Here is a 13,201-nt window from a genome sequence, read left to right as displayed (position 1 = left end):
CATAAAAGAACCATTGTTTCAGTAAAAGGAAGCAAGAAGAGAGGATGCAGAAGTTGGTAGCAAAATGGATGGATGGATGATACTTTAATTTTGTAAGCTGTGGTTTAATTTCCATTGTAGTGATGCATTAAAACAGGTTCTGCAGTACTATAACAACAAAGAAACACTACACTACTGAATATTGAGAGATTCTGGTAGACCTGGTTTAATTTCAATTCTAATACTTTTTCCACTGAAATTCCTGTTGCTCTTCTCAAATAAAACCTGCAACATCTATTTTATTCTATACCACCATTCAAAAAGCTTTTATATTCTTATTAAGAACAGTGTTTCTCCTTTGCAGCTTCCATTACTGCCTTTCCAAAGCCACAGTAGAGTCAAGACGGTAGATACAAAAATGTAATTTGTTAAAGTTTGCTCATTGCATGCTCTTCTGAATTCCATTTTCTTTTTCTAGGGTGCTGTGTGGCTCTTTAGCCACCTCTAATAGGAAAGTCTTATGCAAAAAGATGCATCACAAAGCATTATCTGCTACATTCATAGTCATGTGGGATGTCAAACACTACTAATGTAGATCAATGTTGGGATCTCTTTGGAGAACTCCATGCCATCCCAAAACATCACAATATGCATGCCAGTATTCCCCCACAGAAAACACTGGTAGCTGATGGATAGTGAGCTAACTCAGAGCAGGACTCTGACAGGTCTTCATCTGTACTGTTAGTACCTCACTCACTTCACTATTAGCAGCACTGATTTCAGGAAGACAGATCATAGAGAAAGTAAAGCGAGAACGGCCAAGTTTTTCACTTCAGTATTTAATGTCCAGTTCATTAAGGGCCCAGCTTGAAGCCCTGTGAACCTGGCAGAAACATTGCCACTCAGGTTTTGAGAAGGACTTTGAAAAATTAGGAGCTTGAACTTGATACTGAGAAAGGAACAGAAGCTAACTAGGAGCAAGAAGCACAGGTTTCACGTCCTCCCATTGCTCAGCCTAGTTCAGCAGGTTTGATTACTAGTGGGAATTTGCACAGGGTTACCTCAGTCAACCCACATAAAAACTCCAGTCAGCAGAAAAAGCATGGAAGTTGGCTTCCAGGTTAGCATTTGACAGGACTATCTAACTGAAAACACGCTAGAGTATCATGTAACAATTTCCTTGGCTAAAAGTAATGAGGATTTGAAAATGGATCTGAGACAACCTGAACAATTGGGGCTATTTCTCACTAGAAAGAAAGAAATCAATATTACAAACAGATCCTGAAAATGCTTCTCGGTCTTAATAGTGTTATCTCTGACCTGCTGCAAAACCAGTGCTCAATCCACTAAAACTTCACCAGAAATTCCACTTTGTTCTGATTAATCAAAGACACCAAGTCCTAAAAATGATCCCCATACCTGACTCAAAACAGACCAAATACGAGTTCTTGGTGATCAAAATAGTTGTATCACAAACTCAGAGATGCATGGTGAATACAGGTAAAGAAAGAGACGCAAAAAACACAAGGATACTTATATTTTTTGCTATCTGTGATGAATGACTCAGTTCCTGCCATGTTAGATACATTTCATCTTCATAAACTACCATCACATGGCAGGTGCAGTGGGATCTGTCTCAATCCTGCTAAAGGTTTTTGTTTAGATAGTACAAAAATGGTATTAAATACTACTGTAATGTTTTATTTTATCACTTTCAAATAAAATATAAAAATATACTTAAAATACCACCCCAATTTAAAAAAAAATGCAACCTAACAGAGAAAAATCAGTTGTGTTCCAGAACTACAGTGATTTTTTCAGAACTGTCCCATGTTGCTGCTTTCGGTAGATCCCAACACAGGAATACAAACTGTATTTTTTCCAAAGGCATTTTAACAAACAAAGCCACCAACAAATAAGCAAGCATTACTCAAATGACAAATTACTGAGATTAAAAGGACAGCCTAAAAAGAAATTTTAAAAAGCAGAAAGTACAAACTATCAGTTTTCAAACACTTCAGCGCACTCTTCTGTTTTCTAAGCTCTTTTGGGCAGGAGTGCTTTCTTGAGTTGGGAATTTCTGACACTCCAGCTATATTGGTTGATGGTGTGAAGACTGACTGCTGATTGATGTCACTTGGCTAGCAGAAGCTGCCACACTAGTCACAGTTATATTGGCAAAAAACAGTGCTTTTATCTGAATTGCTTCCCTCCGTGGTGGAATTTATTTTTTGCATGAATAAACATCAATATTGTAAACACGAGGAATTCAAGATTTGTGTGCAGTTTCACGGTTATGATCTTGCTGGGATGAATGGAGACACGTTGCAATGGCTTGCATGAGTAGAGTGCTGCAAAGGAGGCATACAGGCTCTTTGGGATGAGCATGTCAGAAGGACTTGGAGGTGGAGACACCTTTCATGAGAGACGCATCAGAATGCATGGAGCTTTGTCTGGGCATGGATGATGAGCTAAGTGAGAGCTTATGGGCACAGATTAGAGAGCAGACCAGCACGGGTGACACTGTAGTGAGTGAGCATCTGCTACAGCATACCTGGCCAGGAAATCAAGTGGAGCAGCACAGACAGGGAGCAGCAACCTCATATTCACAGGCCCCGGTCCTTGTCGGGGAGGACTTAAACCACTCTGGTATGGGCAGGAAGGACAACCCAGGGAGAAGCATCCAGAGCACTCCCAGAGAGCACTGATAAATTCCTGACCCAAGTGATAAAGGAGCCAACAGTGGGACATTCTGTGCTGGACCTCATAATTACTAAAAAAGAAGGGCTCCTTGGGGACATGAAGATCACAGACAGCCTTAAGTTACAGTGACCCTGGTCGCATTCACAAGACCAATAGGAGGGAGAAGGGCAAATAAACAAGATCACAGTCCTGGCATTCAGGATAGCGGACTTCAGTCTCTTTGGGAACCTGCATGAAAACAGTCCCATGGGATAGGGCCCTGGAGGGAAACAGGGGTCAGAGAAAACTGCTTGATACTCAAGGATTACCTCCTCCAAACTCAAGAAACATTCATCTCAAAGGGGGTCACACAAAAATACCAGAAGGCCTATAGAGATGAAAAAGGAGGTCCTGGCAAAAATCAAACACAAAAAGAAAGAATACAAAAGGAGAAAGCAGGAATAGGTAGACTGGAAGGAGTACAGAGATGCTGCCTGAGCATGAAGAAATGCAGTCAGGAAAGCCAGAGCCTACCTGGAGCTAAAACTAGGGAGGAATGACAAGAGTAATATCTGAAGGGAGGGTATAAAGATGGTAGAGCCAGATCCTTCTCAGTAGTGTTCAGTGACAGGAAAAGCAACATGCACAAACCGAAACACACAGGAAAGTCCCCCCGAACATCAGGAAACACTTTTTTACTGTAAGGGTAACTGAGCCCTGGCACAGGTTGCCTAGAGAGGTTGTGGAGTCTTCATCCTTGAAGATACTCAAAAGCCATCTGGATTTAGTCCTAGGCACCTGGCTCTAGGTGGCTTGAGCAAGGGCGATGGAGCAGACGACCTTCAGCAGTCCCTTCCAATCTCAACCATCACCTGACTCTTCTAAGGCACTGCTGTTTCAGAAAACTTCCAGCCACAAACCAGTGTTTTGCTGCTGGTTTAGACCAGCCTTCCTGACCATAAAGCACCCTTCAGGTACACTGAGTGTACTTGTGCTTCACCCAGCATGCAGTGAGCCCTGTCTCAACCAGAGCCTCCAGGCATTTTAATAAAATGAATAAATAACTGCTTTCTGTATTACATTCACAATTCCACTACTTCAACCAGAATGTCATGATCTTTTCTCAGATCATATTACTTTCATATACAGCAACTTCATACTTTAAGGTTAGCACAAAAGGAAAAGAAAAAAATCTTACCATAAACAAAACATAACGCCTTCCTTAGCATATCAGGGTCCAATTGCAGGACAGATGAAACTGAGGAACAAAACCCAAACACTTAAAATAAAATATGCTGTAAAATTAATTATTTCAAAGAATTTTTGATACTAAGCTCAGGTCCAGAAATCTTTACTGCTGATGTGTAATACAGCATTTTTTAGACTGAGAACAGAAAGGGAAGAAGAAACTCACTATGAAAAACTTGAAGACCTTAGGATCTCAGATCTTAGGATTTCAGACATCCTTTAGGATGTCTGAAAAATTTGTTCTCTATCAAACTGCATCACCTTCAGACACCTGGCAAACATGGATTTACCTCAGTGTTGTTCCTCTCATTCTCTCCACCCCTGCACCCTTAACAAATTTGCCCAGCAACATGGCAGTAGCTTTCTGTTCAGACAAATACTGTGTCTGCCCCTACTCATCATGGGTCAAAACTGATATAAAATGATGCAATCAATAAAAGTGCCACATTTTTAATCCAGTTAACATGTGTCAATAATTCAGTGGATACTCTGGCCTCCTTACTGTTCATTTATGGCATCTTTTCTTCTAAATGGCAGTGGCATTTTCCAGTTACATTCTCTAGGTTGTTAGCACCACCTGACCATAGACAAACTCCATGTATTTAACGAACAATAACCTACAACCTTTAAATACCAAGATATATTCATTTACTCCTTCAAGCATTTTTCTATTTCCTTCTTTAAGTGTTGCATTATTTTCTATTTTCAAGGAGTAAAACACACTCCTTTCTTCCCCTGGTCACAGCACTGCCTCTAAATCAACAAAGAGTATTTGTAAATTTCACTATGATCTGTTTATTTTGTCATTTATCCATTTGTCAATTAACTTTTGCTTGTTTGTTTTAGGATGCACATATATTCTGAATATTTACACAATATAATTATTATATGCCAAGTATCATTAGGGACTTGGTTTTATCATCTAAGGCACAACCATATTAAGCAATAGTTCTTGCCAAAGACAGTGGCATTTTCACCTGTTTAAGGCACAGGACAGTGACTCTTTCAGGAAACCAGAGTTCTGCTCTTTGCTTTTTGATTAACCACTTGGGAAACTTTGCTCAAATCACTTCATCTGCACGGCATCAGTTTGTTGTCACAGAATGGGTTTATCTTTCTACGCTGTCATTTTCCTCACTCTAAGAGCTCTGTAAAGCATTCAGGAATCTACTGATTTATTTCCACAACATGTCTAAGACTAGGAAATTGGTAAAGGTATTCTGCATATGAAAAATACTGTCATCAGATTCCACTCCTTACATACTAGTGGCACAATATTACTATTTTTGCTCATCTTAATAAAGAAAAAAATGTTAGGAACATCTTTCTTCTCAACCCATTCACCAACTGTGCACAGTTATTCACATTGCAACAGTCATATAAATCAAGATTTAAGCTTACTAAACAGCACCTCAGATGCTTTTAGTATTTGATGCAGTTCAATATAACTCAGGTGCCAGGCTGAGAGTAGTGGCATGATAGTAGTGGAACCGGTAGTATGAACAAATTGAGATTTTAAGTCCAACTTCCCCAGCACAGCATGCAAAAGCAAGGGGCAAGACTCTGGATAGCAACAGTACAGATGTAAATTCCAAAGCTGATAACCATATTGCAAGACATCACTGTGCACAGTTCTCCACTGTCTGAACCAGCTGGAAAGCATCCTGATCTTGGCTGTGGAGGAATCATTCCCAAAGCAATGCCTTCACGTGGAAAAGAGGTGTTCCAACAACGAAGGATCTACATGGCTAACCTAAACACTGTAAGTCAGAATGACCCCAGAAGTTTGCTAGAAGCTGCTATTTTAATCTGGCAGCCTTTAAGCTGCAGCAGCATTATAGTGGGAACAAGAGAAATGGCAGGCAGAGTGCAATGTTTGGAAGGAAAGGTAGGAACTTAAGCCACTGTGGCTATACTCCCTTCTTCACACCTGATGTCTGAGAGCAACTATGGAAGGATGTGAGTTTTATTCCCATACAAATTGCTTCTTTCTCAAGGTACCTGCCCATCACCAAATGATTTGGCTTAGCCACTACCATATCCTATGTTCCAATACACTCAGTATCAGTACTGGTATTTTCCCTTCTTTCTTCATTTGTAGCACCCCCATTTTGACAACATGAATCTCAATGAGGAAGACATTGCAAACTAAAAGTTTCTGCCATTTCCTAAACTGATCATTTTTGCTTTGTGGAAGTTAATATCAACAGGCAGCTCTCCTAGTAACTAAAAACTGTTCACAACATCATCACCTACTGATTTCTACTACTTGGAATAGTCAGTGAAGAGGAACAGATTTCTCATAAATGTCATTGATATTAAAGAGTTCTGGAAGATCAAGATCAAGGACATGAGTTATAACATATTCCAATAATAGCAACAAAAAATGTCCACCTTTACAGGGACCTCATTCTTCAATGCTCCAGTTCTCTACTTTGATAAAACAGCATCTAATTGTACAATATGCTCAATATTGAGGAATCAAAAAATACAGACAACTGCACCCTTTTAAAGCAGTACGAACCATCTTTATCTCATTTAAGAATTCCCAAGCATGCCAGCCAATATTTTATCTTTGAAAATTTTTCTTACATGAATGAAAACCTACAGGTTTAAATCTGAGTCACACACTCTAGAACTAGTCTTAGGATTGAAAAATGATGAGACTACAGAAATACAGAATTTAACTGCTGCTTGAAGAGCCTCGAGGTTAATGTCAGTTCATTTTACATAAAAATACCAGGAAGCCTCATACATCCCTTCTGTTAACAAAACAATGAAAGCTAATATTCTTAAGAACAACATGAGCTAAAGAACATATATTTGGGTATTTAATAATGCTAGAAAAATTGGTTTTCATTTCTTATTTTTATCCAGTGGCATATACCTCTCTAGCACCTTCAGCATGAAAAATATTGAATTAAGCAGATCCATACACTGAAGTCCAGTAATTTTTGAACATAAAATTTCACTTGCAGTACTGATAAGCAGCAGCATTAACTGAAGACAGAAGGGAAAACAATCACCAAGAGAGTTTAGTATTGAGGTTCAGGGGCACAGCAGGGGACTCAGAAAGAGGGAGAAAAGAAGAAGCTGGATTGAGAAGCCTAAATATCAACTGAAAACACCACTTCATTTGAATAGTTCTCAATTCTTCTTGCTCCCGCCATTTCATCATTCAGTGACACTTTATATTCCACATTGAGAAATACTCATTTCTCCAAACAGACAAATTAAATTCATTCCCAAGTCCATCTAGAAACTGTAAGCAGAGTTTCATATTTAAATAAATAATTTCTACAATTCCTTCCCTTCATTTCTCTGCCCTTTCTCTCCTCTTCCTCTTGTGTCCCGCTAAAACAAAATCCTTCATTCTTCTCTGCATTTAAATGAAGATTTCTCAGTAACAATTTCTAGTTTTCTCCTAGTCCTAAGTCTTAGCTGCCAAATGCCTAGCAGCAGACAAAACCTAAAAGCTAATGTTAGAAGTGAAATGATGAACCTCTGCATATTAATATTACATTCTGGGATAAACTTTAGAGGAACTATTGAGAGATGCAACTCAAAGTGACAACTCAACTTCCCTGGAACTTTTAATCAGCAGAAAACTTCTTGTGAAGGAAGCAGAAGGTCGCTTTAAAAAGTTATTATTTTATTTTATTTCTGAACACAAGTTTTCTTGTATCTCTCAGTGCAGGTGAGTGAAAGCAGGTTTAAACTGATACGGGTGTTGTCCTTATTTAAGGAAGCTCTGGTTCCGGTGTTACCACTGCTATTTGCAGTTTGACCAAACAACAGCAGATCAAAATAGCTACGATTTCTATAACTGTAATAGATTCCTAGTAAAGCAAACCACTGCTCCTCAATGTGACCCTTGACACGCTGCCTCTCAGCCAGCACACAGTCTGGGTCATCATGTGCAACTATTTCCTGAGGATAAAAATCGGTATAGACGTGGAGTAACAGAAATGACTCATCAATACACAATAATGCATGGAAGAAGAATAGTGTGGTGATGGCATCTATCTTCTAGCACCCATTAGTCAAGAGACCAGAAGCATGAGGACAGGGAACTCCAGCCTTAATAAACAATCTGTTTCTTTTTGTTATTTTCAGGCATACCTATCTTACATAGGGGTTAGTGAGGAAGACTGCATTCTGCTTTCATCAGCTGAGATTTCTAGCTTCTTCCACCACCTGGGCTACATGACCAGACCATGACTTTTTGCTATAGCACTGGCTGAACATTGCTGGGGTTCTTCTTGACAATTTTAAATTAGCTTCTACCCAGTTAACTCTGCTGTTGTGGAAACAGTAGCTATATCCCAGAAAGAAGGTGCTGTGGATACTTCTGTAAACATTATCAGACCTGGTCTGATCTGCAATTTAGAATGAGTAATGGAACTATTTTACACAGTTTGCTTCTAATTCTGACACAGATGGCACTTAAACAAGGATTCCAGCCTTGGCAGATTTCTTCAAAGCCAGTGCCAAGGCCAGGATAATCCTTTCTAGCAATTTTCTCCTTGATTTTTGAGCCACCAACTTCCAAATAAAATAGAATTTCTTATCTGCTGCTCCCTTCCTACAGCCATGCATTGAACAAGCTTTGACAAGACAAGACAGACCTTCAAATACTAAGCCAAGTGACACCAGAAGAATCATGAATCCCTACAAGGTACAGCCCTCATCTCTTAACCTTTATCTTCAGGTGGATGCATCATAAGGAAGAAAAAAATTAGATCCAATGAAAAGGGGAAAAAAAAAAAAAAAAAGGAGAAAAGTAAAAATATCTTCCTTGAGGTAGTTCTGACTCGCCAGCTCTTAAATTGTGCCAAGTGTGGGATAATGAACAATGGCTGTTTTTAAGGCCAGAATTAATGAACAATGGTTGTTTTTTAAAGCTAGCATTCACTACAAAAAGGAAGATGAGGCAAACCCAACAGAGCAAAAATAGTGCAATGGACATTGCGTGCACGTTTGCTTGCACAAAACCACTTCTGAGAAAGTTCTTTAGCCACAGCATTAGGCAAATAACCAACAGAGCCAACTCTGAAGATAATGGAGACAAACTCATGAAGAACGCAAACTTACATTGGCCATTATGTTCTCTTATCACACAAATCTTAATGTTATCAGCACAGACACTACAGGAAAAGAAGATACACCAGAAATCTCATGTTCTTAAAACAGACATTTTGTTAATTTATTCTAATGCAGATGATGAAAAGCCTTCAAAGCTGACAAGAGCTCATTAACATATGCTTTCATACAAGACAGGAAATAAGGATAAACACACTTTTTAAAAAAAAATAATAATTGCTGTTCTCGATCTAGACAAACACTCCCAGCAACACCAACGGAGTTTGCATACAGTTAGAGTTTAGCATGCAGTGCAAAGGCTTTGTAGTCAGATTATGAATTTTACCAATTATTAGCCTTTATAAACATCAGGAAAAAAAAAAAAAAAGGCTTGGTTTTTGTTGGCTTTGTGTCTGTGTTTGTTTTTTAAGATTGCTCTTATAAGGCCACATAAAAAAAATAATCAGACAAAGGATGACAGAGGAGAGTATTCCAGTAAGGGTCTATTAACAACTGATTGCTTATCCCAGGTACAAACAAAAGCCACACATTTGAGCAGAAAGTAGTCTTATGAGTTCAAAATCATTGTTTTTAAAAACACTTCAGTTCAGTGAGTTAAGTGCACTTGGGAGATGCCTAATTTTACAGTTTTCTAGAATAATTAATTCAGAAGGAATATTACTTTTACTAATAATAAAGTTCTACATGCTGAAATTTCAGATCAAGCCTTTGACAGATTTTAATGTTTCCACCAGACATGCAGTCATTCATCACTGCTCTGCACTTTGGCTTTCTGAGGACTGTACTCTGGAATTTCTGCAGATTGAATAGCTGGCACAGAGAATTCAAGATATAAGTAATACTATTTTCAGTGCTCCTTTAAAGAAAACCAATGCATATTTCTCCAGACCTGAGAAAACTTACAGTCTTCTCATGTCATCTAAACAACAAAGAAAAGAAGTTGTCACATATATTTCAGATGTTAAAAAAAAAGAAAAGTATCTTGCTCCATACTGTCATTCAAATACCTCGAAGCTATGCTTTCCCTACCAGCAACTGAGAAGGGGGTATATACTTTGAACACGAAAGATGCCTCACACAACATAACGCAAAAATCATGAGAATGAAACATCAACAGGATGGAGAAAAGGCACCAGCTACTACAGCAGGAAATTAAAAGACCAAAAAAAAAAAATTCAAAACCAACCTACCAATCCAATTATCCATCAGAGACTCTGCAGTTACTGCGGCTCTTACATGACTTGCAGCCTTTCTGATCAAGGGCCGTCACAGGACACCTAAGCAGTAAGAATTTCACATTTCAGACTTGGAATATCTACCAGCAATTTCCAGTTTTCAAGAACTTTAGGGGTACCTGTTCCACATTTCTCCATTTAAAAAAACTGAAACACAGCGAAGACTTTCGGGGTAAGGTTTTTTTGTTAGCTTGTCCTGTTCTTATAAGTAAACTAACCTCTGACAACCTATCCCCTTTGCAGCAGGGAGCAGAATGACTTCGTTAGAAGATCCCCCTACCTTTAACTCATCACCTGAGCATCTACATGATTTCTCCTCTAAGCTTACAGTATAATGATGGAGCTCCACAAGGTTAGAAAAAAAAGAACATTTCATAGGTCTTATCCCAATAGTCTGTGCATTTTCACCACTGAACGAGGAGAAGAACCCACCCAAACCAGTCCCCCTAGCATATCTTTGCAGCTGGAGTCTGAAGAGATGTGGCAAATCACTACTCTGTCTTTTCATGTGTGAGGCTAGCTTTTTATTTTCATTTGAGGCTTTTTCCCCAGTAGAAGACATAATCCCTTATGGAAGCCAGGCAACCTTTCAACCCATTTATCAAATTTCCTGCTGCTTCTATTTCTGAACAAGTTTAAAAAATAGTTTGTACACAGAGAATTAATCTGTATCCAGAAGATATCATTAAATAAAATATTATGACCTGTTGGCAAATGCCAGGTCTGGTTTTAACACAGCACTTGGTTTAGCCTGCTGCTTTCCATTCTTTCCAGCACTTCCAGCACCGATACGGTCTAAAGAGAAGCTAACAATGTTTAAAAGACATTTGATTTATTGCCATTTCCATCCTGGCATCCATACCTTCCAGAATACATACATGACAATCAGTGCTGTGAAAATGTTTCCTGTAGTAATTTTAAGACCACTATGTGAAATGCATACAGAGAAAGGTAAGACCTTCTAACAACTGTTCAGATAGCTCAGCTGGCTAATTTTCATTTAAAATTCCATGTTGGAAAAAAGTAGGCTTTATCTGCTGTGTAACAGCACCCCTATTCCAAGTTGAACAGAGCATAAAACACTGTACACAGGTGAAAACACAAAAATCGCTTGTCTGATGCTCTACCAAGAGGAAAAACCACTTGCTTACTAAAACTGGGCACAGCAGAAAAACTAGGAATCTCTCCAAAGAGTGTTACATAAGGAATTATCAAACTTCACGTCACCTCCACAGGGACGCAAGTTGCTATTTTCCCCCCACCCCCGGTGCGCAGGGATTAACGATCTAAATGACACAGTTCTCGGATAGGAGGTAATAGCAGAAGCCTTCCCAAAGGAGCGCTTCCCGGACTGGAGGCTTGCAGGGGAGGCTGGCGGGTGATAGGGAGGTCACCCTGCTCGGCTCGGCGTCCCAGCTCTGCCCCCGGGTCCCGTTCCGGTGAGCAGAGCGCTCACTCCCCGCGGCGCGACTCCCTCCGTCCCACCCGCGGCCGCGGCCACCAGCCCCGGCTCTCCCGGACGCCGGCGCGGAGCGGCGGCACTTGGCGGGACCCCGCCGCGGCGGGGCTGGAGCCGGCGAGCAGCGGGAGCGCAGCCCAGCCGGAGCACAAGGCGAGCGGCGCCGAGCCAGCGAGCGGAGCCTCGCTCGGCCGGGGGGATGTGCCCCTTTGTGCCGGGAAGCGACACGCGCGCCTCCGCTTGAGCATCTCTTCAATTCCGGATCTGATGGGGATTAAAATCCAGCAGATAAAGATGCCAGCCCGGCCCTCTGGACTCGGGTGCCCCCTCCCCGGACTGCTGGAAGGGAGACACTCACCGATTGTTTCTTGCCCTCCCCCGCCCCTCGCCTCCAAACGCAGCAAAGACTCGACGAGAAGGCACTTACCTTCCCCGGGTGGCTCCCGGGCCGCCGGGACGGGCGCTCAGCGCCCGCCGCTCCGCGCAGGCAAGCGTTCCTTCCCCCTCCTCCGCTCCAGGCGGGCAGCTCCAGCGCCGTCCCCGCAGCCCGGCGTTCCGGAGGTGTCGGCCAGCAGGTCCCAGCCGGAGCGGCACCGGCAGCTCCACTCTCCGCGGGACGAGGAGCCGCTAACGGTGGGACGAGGAGGAGGGCGGTGGGGAGGTCCCGACTCTTCCCGGGATGCGCCGCCGAGGTGGCCGCCTCCTCCGCCGCCCAGCTTAGCTCTCTCCGGGGCCTTCCCGCCCCGTGCTGTCCCGAGGTGCAGCCCGGCCCCGTCCGTCCGTCCGTCCCGCTCGCCTTCCCCCGCCCCTCTCCCGAGCGGCGAACCGCGCGGCGCACAGGCCCCGCCGGCGGCCAGGAAGACCCGGGGGCGACGGGGGATTCCGGCCCAGCCTCCTGCCCTCTCCCCGGGGCCTGGTACACACTCTCCGCGGGGAGAGGAGGCCCTGCCCCGGCCTAGAGATCAGCTCCGGGAAGGTCACCGGCACCGCGGAGCCGAGCACGGAGAGGCTCCCCCGGCACCGCCGCGGTCGCTGCTACTACTGCCGGCCCAGCGTCAGCGACCGCTGGGTGCCGCGCTCCGACCGGGTTCGCTCCGTGCCCGTGCCTGGCGACCGCCTCCGAGTCTGAGTGCCAGGCTGCCCCCTTCCCTTTCCTTCCTTCCTTCCTCGCCTCCCGCCCCTTCCCCGCTGTCAGCCTTCCCCCGCCGGGTCCCTCCGGCGCCCGGTGCCAGGCTGCCCCCTGCGGGTGTCAGGGCCGCGGCTGCCCGCCCGGAGGGCCGAGGCGGAGCCGGGAGCGGCGGCCGCCGCTGCCGCTCGGCGGGTGCCAAGAGCCGTGCGCCCGCCGCCGCGCTGCCCCAGGCTGGCTCAGCGGCGGCTGCAGCGCCTGTGTGTCTGTGTCATGTCTGTGCCTGGGCGGGCGGAGGCGCGGGCCGAGGCGGGGCCAGCCCGCTCTCACGCCGCCCAGCGACAGGCGCCGAGCGCCCAACCAGTGGCG

At 43.4% G+C, this 13,201-nt stretch overlaps 1 protein-coding gene across 2 annotated transcripts in view; it reads right to left on the bottom strand.

Moving 5' to 3' along the window:
- LARGE1 (LARGE xylosyl- and glucuronyltransferase 1) overlaps window positions 1-12,221 on the bottom strand; it is a 272,166-nt gene extending 259,945 nt beyond the window's left edge. Inside the window, exons 1-2 of one of the 2 annotated variants that reach the window (XM_039570321.1) lie at window positions 12,134-12,221; window positions 10,203-10,289 (exon numbers count right to left, since the gene is read on the bottom strand). The gene's annotated coding sequence lies outside the window, so the exon portion shown is untranslated. The remainder of the gene's footprint in view (window positions 1-10,202; window positions 10,290-12,133) is intronic. The other variant, XM_039570320.1, reaches the window with a different exon arrangement.
- Window positions 12,222-13,201: the final 980 nt, after the last annotated feature.

This window comes from Corvus cornix, chromosome 1A, assembly GCF_000738735.6.
Source record: "Corvus cornix cornix isolate S_Up_H32 chromosome 1A, ASM73873v5, whole genome shotgun sequence".
Lineage (NCBI taxonomy): Eukaryota > Metazoa > Chordata > Aves > Passeriformes > Corvidae > Corvus > Corvus cornix.
This window is presented reverse-complemented; position numbering and strand designations above follow the sequence as displayed.